The sequence below is a fragment of the Tursiops truncatus genome, chromosome 19 (genome assembly GCF_011762595.2).
Source record: "Tursiops truncatus isolate mTurTru1 chromosome 19, mTurTru1.mat.Y, whole genome shotgun sequence".
NCBI lineage: Eukaryota > Metazoa > Chordata > Mammalia > Artiodactyla > Delphinidae > Tursiops > Tursiops truncatus.
In genome coordinates, this window is record NC_047052.1 from 6,292,827 (window position 1) to 6,304,975 (window position 12,149).

The following is a 12,149-nucleotide window of genomic DNA, read 5'->3' on the forward strand; positions in this document are numbered from 1 at the left end:
ACATAACCACTCTCTTTAGATAGTGAGACAATACCACCATAAATACAAGGACTAGGGTACGCTGGGTATTTTTCAGACTGAGGTTTGAGGGGAGAGAGAAAGAGCAATGAGTTGCTGAGTATATAGAATAATTTAATGCCTTTAATGTCAATTTAAGGCAACAGTGGCTTATGGGTATCTCTAAGTACAAAATGGTATGTTTATTAAACAACACCAAGGAGCATTGAGGTGTCTAAGTTGGTTGTGATTATTCTGAGAAATGTGACAGTTTTCCTGATCTACCAGCAGATACTCCTATTCTAGCCAGTTTAATTAACTTTTGTCATGTGGTTCAGTGAGTCTAGAAATGCAAAATTATCTGACTGTGGCCAGAGATTTCTCAAACATAATCTGAAAAAAAACCACTTTTCATTTACTGTAAGGAGAGAAAGGGAGGAGGACGGAAGAATTCAGAAACAACATAAATGTATTGCTGCAATTCCATTTTCCTAGAACCACCCTTTGTTTTAAAAACAAAGAGAAATTAGTTGGACACGTGACAAACGGACAGAACCCAAAATAGTGAAAACTTGCTCTGGAAAAAAAAAAATCCCCATTATTAGCATGCCTAGGGAGATCACATCTACGAAGCAGCTGGGCTCAGCTAGTCTCCAAAGATAAGCAGGGAGGAGGGAAGAAAAGGTTTTTATGATGATGCTGCTGATACCCAGAAGAAAGCCACCCTCTTGATAACTGGCTAAGATTTTAAAATTAAAATACTGCTCCCTTGGCAGACTCAGAGCTGCAGAATTACAAGTGCATGGAAATTTTATTTTACTGGGAAAGAAGACTCTGGGCAGGAAAGATGGGCTTCAGATGCCTCTTTTGAAGTGGAATGAAAACTCACAGCCGTGCCAGTCACATCTTCACCTCTGGACCACCAGACTCGTATTGATGGCACGAACGGTGGAAGGCAGCTTCCCTGAGTTTTCGGTTTGCTAGTGAATAATGCCTGAACTCAACGAAGAGGAAGCCAGAGACTTGTGGCCCTTTCTCAGAGGCGATGAGGGAGGCTGACAGAAGTCAGAGAGACGAGGAGCCCATTCATAAATGACCAATTAACTTTCTGCAACGCATTTGCCTGTGAAATATGTAAACATGGATTCTAAAAACTAGGATCACAGGCAGTCCTTGGCAAGTGAAACAGTTTAGGAAGACAAAGCTTAGAGCTTTAAAAAAAAAATGTTTTTAAAGGAAGAAAATTTTCCTACTAAGTCCCCACCCCAACATACACACATCCCTGGCAGACATTGTTAATCAATCATGGTTGTCATTGCTTCTGAGTCCAGATGTGGCCAGAATCCTCAATACTTATTCCAGGTAAGATACCGGCCAATTCAAGTTAGCATGCTCGGTGAGCACTATGCTCTCTGTTTCTGAACTTGAGATTAGGCAGAACTTCCAATGCATAGCAGGAAACCCAAGCACATGCCAAGAGTTGCATGAGGCAGACACTGTTGGCTGCCTACCCAACAACCACTCACCCTTCCTGAAAAAGTTCCAGTTTTGCTCAGGTAGCTACTCCCTCCTTACACAGCCATGTGCCTCAAAGGAGGTGGACCCCATTCTCCGCCCAGGAGGTAAATTATGCATGGTTTAAGCCAACTACACTGCTCCATTTCATCTGCCAGTGATTGGTTAGACTGTGGACAGAGCACTGGCCAATGAGTCCTGACGGCAGGGCTGGGGGAGTATCTAGGAAAGGTTTTCTTTTCCCTAAGAAGGAAGAGAGGGAGGGAGGGAGGGAGGGGAAAGAAGGAAGCAAGGAGGAAGGAAGGAAGGGAGGAAGGGCCTGTCTTCTGCTGGACACTCATATTTGGATGTGGTACTCGGACCACCTTGCTACCAAGGAAAAAGCAAGGCTGAAAGATAAGCCATTATGAAAAGACTGTCAGAGTAAAATAATAGACAAAACCTGGGCTTTTCACCCCCTTTAGGACTTCTAATTATGGGAGATAAGAAATCCTCTCTTCCATTTAAACAAGCTGAGTTAGGGCTTTTGTTTCTGGTTGCTGAAAAATTCCCTTCAGTACATAGGAGGGGTTCTGAGCAGATGGGCAGAAGAGATGCCAGAAGGGAGACCAACAGCCACAAAAGGTAGAGAAAGCAGCACCACACGTTGCTGATGTCAGCAAGCAAGGGGCCTGCTCATGGTCTGAGTTTGCATTCCAGACCAAGCAAGGCAGGATACCTTCCTAGGAAAAACCCAATTAAGGACAGAGCCAGGACTGCAGCCCAGAAGGTTGAGGACAAATCCCTAGGTTCCATAACTGGGGACAAAGTAAACAGAAGAGAAAGGGACCACCCTTCCCCAATCAATCATGTGCCAAGCACTCCTCTCACTTAACGATTCTTATAAACTTATAAGGTAAGTTGGTTATCCTCCTCTTGCAGGTGAGGAAGCTGAGGCACAGAGGGATTAAATGACTTCCCCCAGGTCATCAGGCAGTCAACAGCAATACTGGGATTTGATTCAGGGTCTAACTCTGAAGTTCAATCTCAATCTACTGTATCATGCTGCCTTCCCAAGAAACAAGGTAGGAGCTAAAAACCAACATTGAGCTTCTCCCAGTTCTAAGTTCTAAACTTGAGCTTCTTTAGTACGTTGTCTAGTTACAGTACCAGCCTGGCTTAAAGCTAAGGCTGCTGGTGAGGGCTGTGGCTTCCTGGGGAAGAAGGAAAGGAATTTGGGACCAGCAGCCACACCTGTCCCATTGATGGTGAGTGCAGGACCCAGACCCCACTGGGCTCTGCCACCAATAGCAAGAAACACTCACACCTTATACTTGCTTGTGGTGCCACTGAAGGAGCAGCCTGGGAGGGCCCCTGTGTGCAATCTGCATGCTAGTTGTCAATGTGGAGTAGCCATCAGACACATCAAGCCCATGAGTTTACTGAGAATAAGACCAACATTCAACAGAGGTATAGAAGTTAACAACAGATCTGGAGTCAGAAAGGTAAATAATGTATTAGTTTTCTATTGCTGCTGTAACAAATTACCACAACCTTAGTGGCTTAAAAGAATACACAGTTATTTTCTAAAAGTTATGGACATCAGAAATCCAAAATGGGTTTCACTGGGCCAAAACCAAGGTGTTGGCACGGCTGCAATCCTTCTGGAGGGTCTAAAAGAAACTGCCTTGCAGTTCTCAGCTTGTAGGGCTGCATTCCCTGCATTCCTTGGTTCATAGCCTCTTGCTCTATCTTCAAAGACAGCAGCGTAACAGCTTCAAATTTCTATCTGCTTCCATTGCCATCAGATCATCTTTTCTCTCTCCTGCAGTAAGATCTCCTTCTTATAAATACGCTAGTGATTACACTTAGGGCCCATCCAAATAACCAGGATAACCTCCTCAGGTAAAGATCCTTAATTATATCTGCCAAGTCCCTTTTGCCATGTAAATTAAACATTTCCAGGTACTGGGGATTAGGATCATATGTAACTATTCACTCCACCACTTATTAGCTATGTGATCTTGGACAGTTTACTAAGTCACTCTGAGTCTCTGCTCCTTTATTTGTAAAATGGGATAACAACGATACCTAAACTCATAGGATTATTGTAATAATTTAAAAAGAATGCATGTTAAGTCTTCGCCCAGTGCTTGGCATATGAGTGTCACTGTAAGTGGAAAGAAGTCCAAGTTTGGAGCCACATCATTCTGAGTTCTAAGTCCAGTCCTCCCACAAGTCAGCTGTGCACCCCTGGAAAATCACATCAACTCTCTGAGTCATTTTACATCTGTAGAATGGGGAAAACATTGGACCACTGTTCTCTCTGAGGGCACTTTAGAAAAAGAAATGATACTGCCATGTGTAATGAGCGTACCATAGAGAACCATTAAATCATAAGGATGAAGATGGGAATGAGAATGGCAGGAATAGTAACAAAATGTATTGAGCAGTTCATGCAGCACGCTAACAAAAAAACAAACAACCCAATAAAAAAAAATGGGCAGACGACCTAAATAGACATTTCTCCAAAGAAGACATACAGATGGCCAACAAACCCAGGAAAAGATGCTCAACATCACTAATTATTAGAGAAAGGCAAACCAAAACTACCATGAGGTATCACCTCACATTGGTCAGAATGGCCATAATCAAAACATCTACAAACAATAAATGCTGGAGAGGGTGTGGAGAAAAGGGAACCTTCTTGCATTGTTGGTGGGAATGTAAATTGATACAGCCACTATGGAGAACAGTATGGAGGTTCCTTAAAAAACTAAAAGTAGAACTACCACATGACCCAACAATTCCACTCCTGGGCATATACCTGAAGAAAACCGTAATTCAAAAAGATACACGCACCCCAGTGTTCACTGCCTCACTATTTACCATAGCCAGGACATGGAAGCAACCTAAATGTCCATCAACAGAGGAATAGATAAAGAAGATATGGTACATATATACAATGGAATATTACTCAGCCAGAAAAAGGAACGAAATTGGGTCATTTGTAGAGACGTGGATGGACCTAGAGACTGTCATACACACAGTGAAGTAAGTCAGAAAAAGAATAACAAATACTGTATATTAATGCATATATGTGGAATCTAGAAAAACGGTATAGATTAACTTATTTGCAAAGCAAAAATAGAGACAAAGATGTAGAGAACAAACATATGGATACCAAGGTGGGGAAGAGGAGGGGGTGGGATAGATTGGGAGATTGGGATTGACATATATACACTACTATGTATAAAACAGATAACTAATAAGAACAGACTGTATAGCACAGGGAACTCTACTCAATGCTCTGTGGTAACCCAAATGGGAAGGAAATCCAAGGAAGAGGGGATATATGTATATGTGTGGCTGATTCACTTTGCTGTACAGCAGAAACTAATACAACATTGTAAAGCAACTATACGTCAATTAAAAAAGAAAAATGGGGCCTCCCTGGTGGCACAGTGGTTGAGAATCTGCCTGCCAATGTAGGGGACACGGGTTCGAGCCCTGGTCTGGGAGGATCCCACATGCCATGGAGCAACTAGGCCCGTGAGCCACAACTACTGAGCCTGCATGTCTGGAGCCTGTGCTCTGGAACAAGAGAGGCCGCGAGAGTGAGAGGCCCATGCACCTCGATGAAGAGTGGCCCCCGCTTGCCACAACTAGAGATAGCCCTCGCACAGAAACGAATATCCAACACAGCAAAAATAAATTAATAAACTCCTACTCCCAACATCTTAAAAACAAGATGTATTGAGCACTTATACATGGCAGGCACGGTTCTATGCTCTCTAGATCTAATCTTCACAATTGCTCTGTGAGATAGGAACTATCGCCATCCCATTTTGCAGATGAAGGAACAGACATGGAAAGGTTAAGTAACTTGCCCAGGGTCACACAGCTAGAAAGTGCTTCTATTAGTTCCCTACACTACTGTAACAAACTACCACAAACTGAGCAGCTTAAAACAACAGAATTTTTTTCTCTCACAGTTCTGGAGACCAGAAGTCCAAAATCAAGGTGCCAATAGGGCCACACTCCCTCTAAGGACTCCAGGGGAGGATCCTTCCTTGCCTCTTCCAGCTTCTGGTGTTGCCAGCAGTCCTTCGTGTTACTTGGCTTGTAGATACATCACTCCAATCTCTGCCTCTCACGGAGTGACATCTCATGGGATGGAGCAAGCATTTCCCCAGTTCTCCTGCCTCCAAGCAGCCTCAAACACAGGGGGCAGCTAGTGCACTGTCATGGTCATGGATGGCCCCAGGGCAAACAACCCTGGGAAGAGCCCCCCACCTCAGGCTCTATGAACCCATGTTTCACTCAGAACTGATTTTACTTCAAACCAAGTCCGAGCCCCATTATCATTACTTAATTTCAGTGTAACGGCAGTGTGAAACCGGGCTTTTACACGATATATCATCCCTACAGACTTGGATGCTAGCAGCACAAAGCAGAAATACAGCATCCCAACTTCCCAATGTACTCACAGCCATCAGTACTGATGGCATGTCGTCAGTCAAATCTGGCAGGCTTTTATGTGCTCTCATTTTTAACTGAGCCTTACCATGCATTACAATGGAATATTTAAAACCATGTACACATTTTATCAAGACTTCATGACCACTAAATGCTCTCTGGTTTGCAGCTCCAAATATTACTCATTTCATCTAGAGAGGTGGCATGCAAAAGTAAAGAAACCAAGCGGGAAGAGAGTGTGATTAAGCACAGGGCAGGAGAAAGACACCATCAGAATCTGCTGCCTGATCCACCCCTACGCTCCAGGCCAGGCCTCCAAGCATGGACTCCCATCCCCTCCCACTTGCTTACTTCTCAACCTAATGGGTCTTCAGGTCAAGATGCCTGATTCGAATCCCAGTCCTCAGGTGAGCTTGGCCAGGCTGCTTTACCCCCATCAGGTTCACTGTCCTCATCTGCAAAATGGAGATAAATTCTACCAACTTGGGAGTTTCTGAGGACACAACCAACTCTTACATGTCTACAGGTCTCGGCCCAAGTGTCACCTTCAAAGCGAAGCCTTCTCTGACTACCCCATTTTTCAATTTAATTGCCACCACTCCCCCATCCTAGGCATGGCCAATCCTTCTTACCAGGCGCCATTTTTCATTGTACTCATCACCTGCTCACAGATTCTCTGATTCACTTATGTGTTATGTGTACAATCTGCATCCCCATGCCAGAGCATAAGGTCAATCCCACAAAGGTGGGATTTATGTCTATTCTGTTCACTGACTTACTCCCAGTTCCTAAAACTACCTGGCACACAGTAGCTCTACTCAATAGATGTCTGTTGATTAAATGAATAAAGCACACAGTTGGCCCTTGATGAAGAGTTCACATTTGCTGGGTGTAGACAGACGGAATCTAGAGAACAAGCACGGGAAGAACAGCACGTGTGTGTTTAGCACCGACTGTGAGAGACACTGCAGTGAGTTCTGTGAGCGTTACCCCCGCCAATTCTGGCAGGCAGCTGGCAGTCTCCCACATTACAGATGAGAACTCTTGGCGTTCCTGCGCTGAACCTGCTGAATACTCATGGTGTGACCTCAAGCAGGTCACTGACTCCTGACACGTCTTCTCCTCTACGGCTCCTTCTCGTGCACTTCTACAGGACTCTGTCTTGTCCCTCTGCCGCAGGGACCACACTCCGTCATAAATTCCCTCTCCTGAACCAGCTGACCTACATGCAGGTACAGCCCATGACTTACCCATGTCTCTGTCTCCATCACCTGGCAGTTGTCCCATATACATAGGATGAATAAATTAATAAAGGTAAAATAAAGAACTCAAACTAGGATCAGGGACAGCAAGTAGTGACATATGTATTGCCACCGCCCCCAATCCCAAGCCTGAGAGCACAAAAAGAGTGAACCTTCATACTCTTTCTAAGCATGGACTCAGCCTCAAGATCCTCCTCCACAGCTCACTGCAGACAGCCATTCCCCACCCATTAGAGTTGGCAGAGCACATGTATTAACCATCCCTGTCACAGAAATGGTTGCTAGAAGAACACCTAACCCACTCCCTCTGCTTGGTGGGCACACATCCTACATTTCCCACCCTTCTTGGAGAGAGCTGTGCCATGTGACAAGAGTCCCAGCTGACGGAATGTGTGTGGGAGTGATGGGCACCACATCTTGCGCTGGTCCGTCCACACCGCCCACATGGGAGTTTCTGAGCTCCTTTCTCCCCTCTGAGGATTGATGCAGACAAACACCATGACCTTAAAGTCCTCATGTGGAAGATAGTGGAGCCACAAGACAGAAGAAGCACGGAGCCCCAAGTCAACTCTTGGAGGAGAGCCATCTGCCAGCCAGGAAGGCTCACTGACAAGAGCAAGAAATAAATACTAACTACATATTCAGCACTCTGTAATTCGAAGTTGTGTGTTACAGAAGCTTGCTTTACTTTAACTGATATACCTGGACAACTTTTTCTTTGTTTCAAAACCTTTCTTCTAGTTCCACAATCCTATAATTCAAAAACTTTTCATTTGTTATCTAAGTCTCCAAAAGGTATCTTCTAGTAGCTTAATGAGATGTGTACTTCTGGGTGTTTTATGTCATGTTACAGGGCACTACCCCTCACTGTTCAGCAAGTAAACTTTTAACTCTGGGAAACACATAAAGAATTACAAGATGTAATTCTTCAAATCACGGATCATTTTGGGAAGATATTCATATGAAACAGTTGGTTATCCCAAAGCACTATCTCAAAAACTGCAGCAACAAATGACATGATCATTAGGAAGTAATACAACTACATCACTACCTTTGTGCCTTGGGCAAATTACTCACCCTCACCCACAGCCAACACCCCAGATTTCCATTTCCTCTTTCAATAACACATGCATAATTGCACGCACCTCACTGGATCGAGGCTACGCTAAGTAAATATGGGTGACGTGCTTATAACAGTAACCGCCATAAAGTACGTATTCTATAAATTTTAGCTACCATGTGTGACAGGAACGATAGATCACTGTGGGCTAGAATGGCAGAAAATGAGTGTGGTGATGGATAAGAAAGGATATGATGGGGGAAGGAGGTAGGAGCAGGAATGTACATATTATATTAAGGAAACAGTGAGGAAATCAGTCTAGATATGTTACAGAGACTTTGAAGCAAGGGATAAGTCTTACCAAGACTAGTTTCTGAAGGTCCCTAAATTCTAAAATGAGAAATCAATAAGTACTTTAACTTCTTTTTTGGAAAAGTGTGTGGTGAAGGAAGGATAGAGACATGACTGAATAGATGGAGGGGTGAAAGGAGGAAGGAAGAGGGCAGGAAGGAAACCAAGAAGAAAGAAATGAGGGAAAGAGAGAGAGAAAACAGGAACGGTAAAGAAGGTTTGTCATTTGGGATTTGACAGTGTAACATAGCAGAAAGAAATCATGCTTTAGAAGTAAAAAGACCTGGAGAGAAATTTCAACTCTGCTTTCTATTATTATATGATTTTGAATTAATTGCCTTTTCTCAGTAAGCCTTGGTTTCCTACTATAAAACAGGGGTTCATAATCCCCATATCACATGTCTGCTTGATGATAATTAAATGAGTAAACCATACAGGGCCTGGCACAGAATCTGCCGGTAGGGTAAGTTCCATCAGTCATTCACTGATTCAACATTTATGCAGCACTTACGAAGGCCCTGCAGTTGGATTGAAATTATGTTCCACAAATATTAGCCTTCCCTCCTCATGCTATTTAGTTAGCAAAAGCCATGCTTGCCGATGCAACAGCACTGAGTGCTTGGTCCCCAGCCCGCATTTGGCGAGGACCCAAACCGGCAGTCAATGGGAACAAGAACAAAAGCCCAGAAAATGCCAGTTTCACCAAGTCCTGAGCAGTGTTTCGAGTCTTCACACATCTCTGTCGGGTGTAGGACTGTAAGGCAGTCAAGGGTGGTGATGCCTTCCCCTCCTTTCCAGAACAGAAAGAAGAAAAGAAATAAGAAAGCTCCCCTCCAGGTGCGCTTTCCGTACCTGGCTCCCTTCCTGTCATCTGCAGTCAAAAAAGGGCAACCTACTCTTTACAATTTCTTAATTGGGCTAAAATTTCTGCCTGATTCTTTCTGCATTTGAAGAGCTGGGGAGGGAAGAGCTTCTCCAGCAGAGTTAGGAATGATAGTTACAGAAATAGACTCTCATCCAACCCTCAGGTGGGCTGGGCATGGTGTTCTCATCAAACAGTAGGCTTGGCTGAAGAAAGAGCCCTCTTCTCAGAAAGCAAGAGTAAGTCTGCCAGCCAGGAGGCACCCACCGCTGCCCCACAAATGAAGAGGTTCCTGAGACTGAGAGCTATTTTGGCCACTTCCCCTCAAACCTAACAGAAAACGTGTCCTGCTGAGAGACGGCAGCCCCCGCCTGTGGTTCTGCACATGTGGCTCACACAGCAGGACACCAGAGGCCGACCGGTGCTGATAGTTCCTTAATGGGCTTGTTTGTACCCCTGAAACACCTGAAGTGTTGGAAAAACGTTAGTGGGAGGAGAGGGGAAAGAAGTGGGAGAAGAGCAGAATGGTCTTTAAAAATCATCAGAAAAACTGTGGCCTGAGTGGGAAAGAAAACATGAAGCAAGGGCTGCTCACCACAAAAGTGAAGCTGGAAACGAGAACATTGCCAGCACCTAGCAGAGCAAGGGCTCTGGAGGCGATGGACTTCAGGGACTCATGGGGTTCTGCCCAACAGTCTCCTTTGCACGGCCAGCCACATAATTTGCAGGACCCACTGCAAAATGAAATGAAATGAGGAGCCCCTTGCTCCAAAAGCAGAAAACCATGCTGTTAATGGCACTAAAATATAAAGCTTTTCTTTCTTCCACAGCCTTTCTCTCAACTTGTCATGTTTTTATGTACTATTTAACCTCATTCTGAGTAAAGAAAAATGAAAATTTTAAATTATTAGCATGAACTTTCACCTTTATGTTGTGCAGTACCAGTTTAAAATGCAAATTTAGGAGCATTTTACTCATACGTGGAATCACAAAAATTACACAGTTCATATTCCATAGCTTGTACACGACTATGAATGTCATTCTTACCATAACAGTGGAAACACTGCACCAAACTAATTCAACTGTCTTTATTCCACTTCTTGATATGTGCACTTTCCACCAACACTCTACCTCTGGCTTACTGAAGAAAGGAAAAGGAACTCCGTGTTGCCCAATCTTTCCCTTTCCTTCTCTGTCATCATTTTCATCCCAAGTGGTTGCCTAACACAGGGAAGTAATGTGAGTAAGAAAGGCAGGATATGCTAAGGCCCCTTGGTCACTCGCGTTTCTTAGAATGCCATGACATTCTTTCTTTTTTCAAAGCCAGTTCTGGTTTGAATGGAAAGCGTGGCCTGCTGCGGCTGTCAGCTCCCTCACTTGATACTCAGTAGTAGATGTAATGTACTTACCTTGTACTTGGCTTTGAGTCTCCCTGAACTCCCACGCATGGTGGGCCCCCTGGAATTCTGTGCACTCCGGGCAGTGAAAATGCTATATGCAAACAGGAGGGCAAGGATCAGTGGACGCACACATACTGTGTGTCTCCTCTGATCACATGCATGTTTCACGGGACTTCACTTAGAAGAGACAAGTTCAGAGATAAAATTTCCTAGAGCTTCAAGATAACTACAGCAGAGCACTAACATGAGTATAGAGCCCCTCTGAGGGCAGGGCACTATGTGACTGCTTGCCTGTGAGTTGATAAGCTTCTCCAGGGAGCCCCGGTCAAGCCAACAAAAACTTTCCTCCTAACTGACTGGGTTCAATACCCCACATGCTCCAGGGTGTTCTTTCTAGACTCAGGGTATTTACTCTCTATAGTGGGGTGAACAGTGTCCCTCCAAAAGATATGGCCAAGTCCTAAGCCCCCATACCTGTGAATGTGATCTTGTTTGGAAATAGGATCTTTGCAGATTAGCTAAGGATCGATAGATGAGATCACGCTTTAAGGTGGGCCTTAAATCCAATGACTAGTGTCCTTACTAAAGACAGGAGAGGAATATTTGATATACACAGACACAGTGAAGAGACACAGGGAAAAAGGCCATGTGAAGACAGAGGCAGAGTTTGGAGTGATGCTGCAGCAAACTACGGAATATCAAGATCCACCAGAAGCTAGAAGCAAGAATTCTCACCTAGGAAACATGGCCCTGTTGACACCTTGACTGTGGACTTCTGGCCTCCAGAACTGTGAGAGAATAAACTTCTATTGTTTTAGACCATAAAATGTGTGGTAATTTGTTGTGGTGGCCCTGGGAAACTATCACACTCATGCCTATCCTTCTGCCCAGGCTGCCTCCCCCACCCACATATATCATGCTATTGTATGGAAAGCACCTAGCAGAGCTTGTGGCACATAGCTTTTGTTCAATAAACAGTAGCTAAGATAGAACCTTCAAAAGCACAAAGACTTGTCTATCATGACTCTACCCTCAGTGCCCAGCACACGGAAGAGGTTTGCTGTGTAGTTTTTAAATCAGCAAGTAAATTAATGAATGAATTTCCCTTTCAGCTTCAACATAGGTTTGACATTTACCCAACAATTTCCCCCAACACCCTGTGAGCAAATTAAACATATCTCTTTATATTGCTATAGTACTGTTTGTGTTTATTCACTCATCCATTCAGTAACTATCTGAGGGCC

At 44.2% G+C, this 12,149-nt stretch overlaps 1 long non-coding RNA gene across 1 annotated transcript; it reads right to left on the reverse strand.

The window, feature by feature from the left end:
- Positions 1-10,184: 10,184 nt before the first annotated feature.
- Positions 10,185-11,658, reverse strand: LOC141277214 (uncharacterized). The gene is made up of 3 exons (XR_012328248.1): positions 11,641-11,658; positions 10,915-10,996; positions 10,185-10,239 (listed from the first exon to the last, which is right to left on the reverse strand). It is a non-coding gene; the product is annotated as an uncharacterized lncRNA (long non-coding RNA).
- Positions 11,659-12,149: the final 491 nt, after the last annotated feature.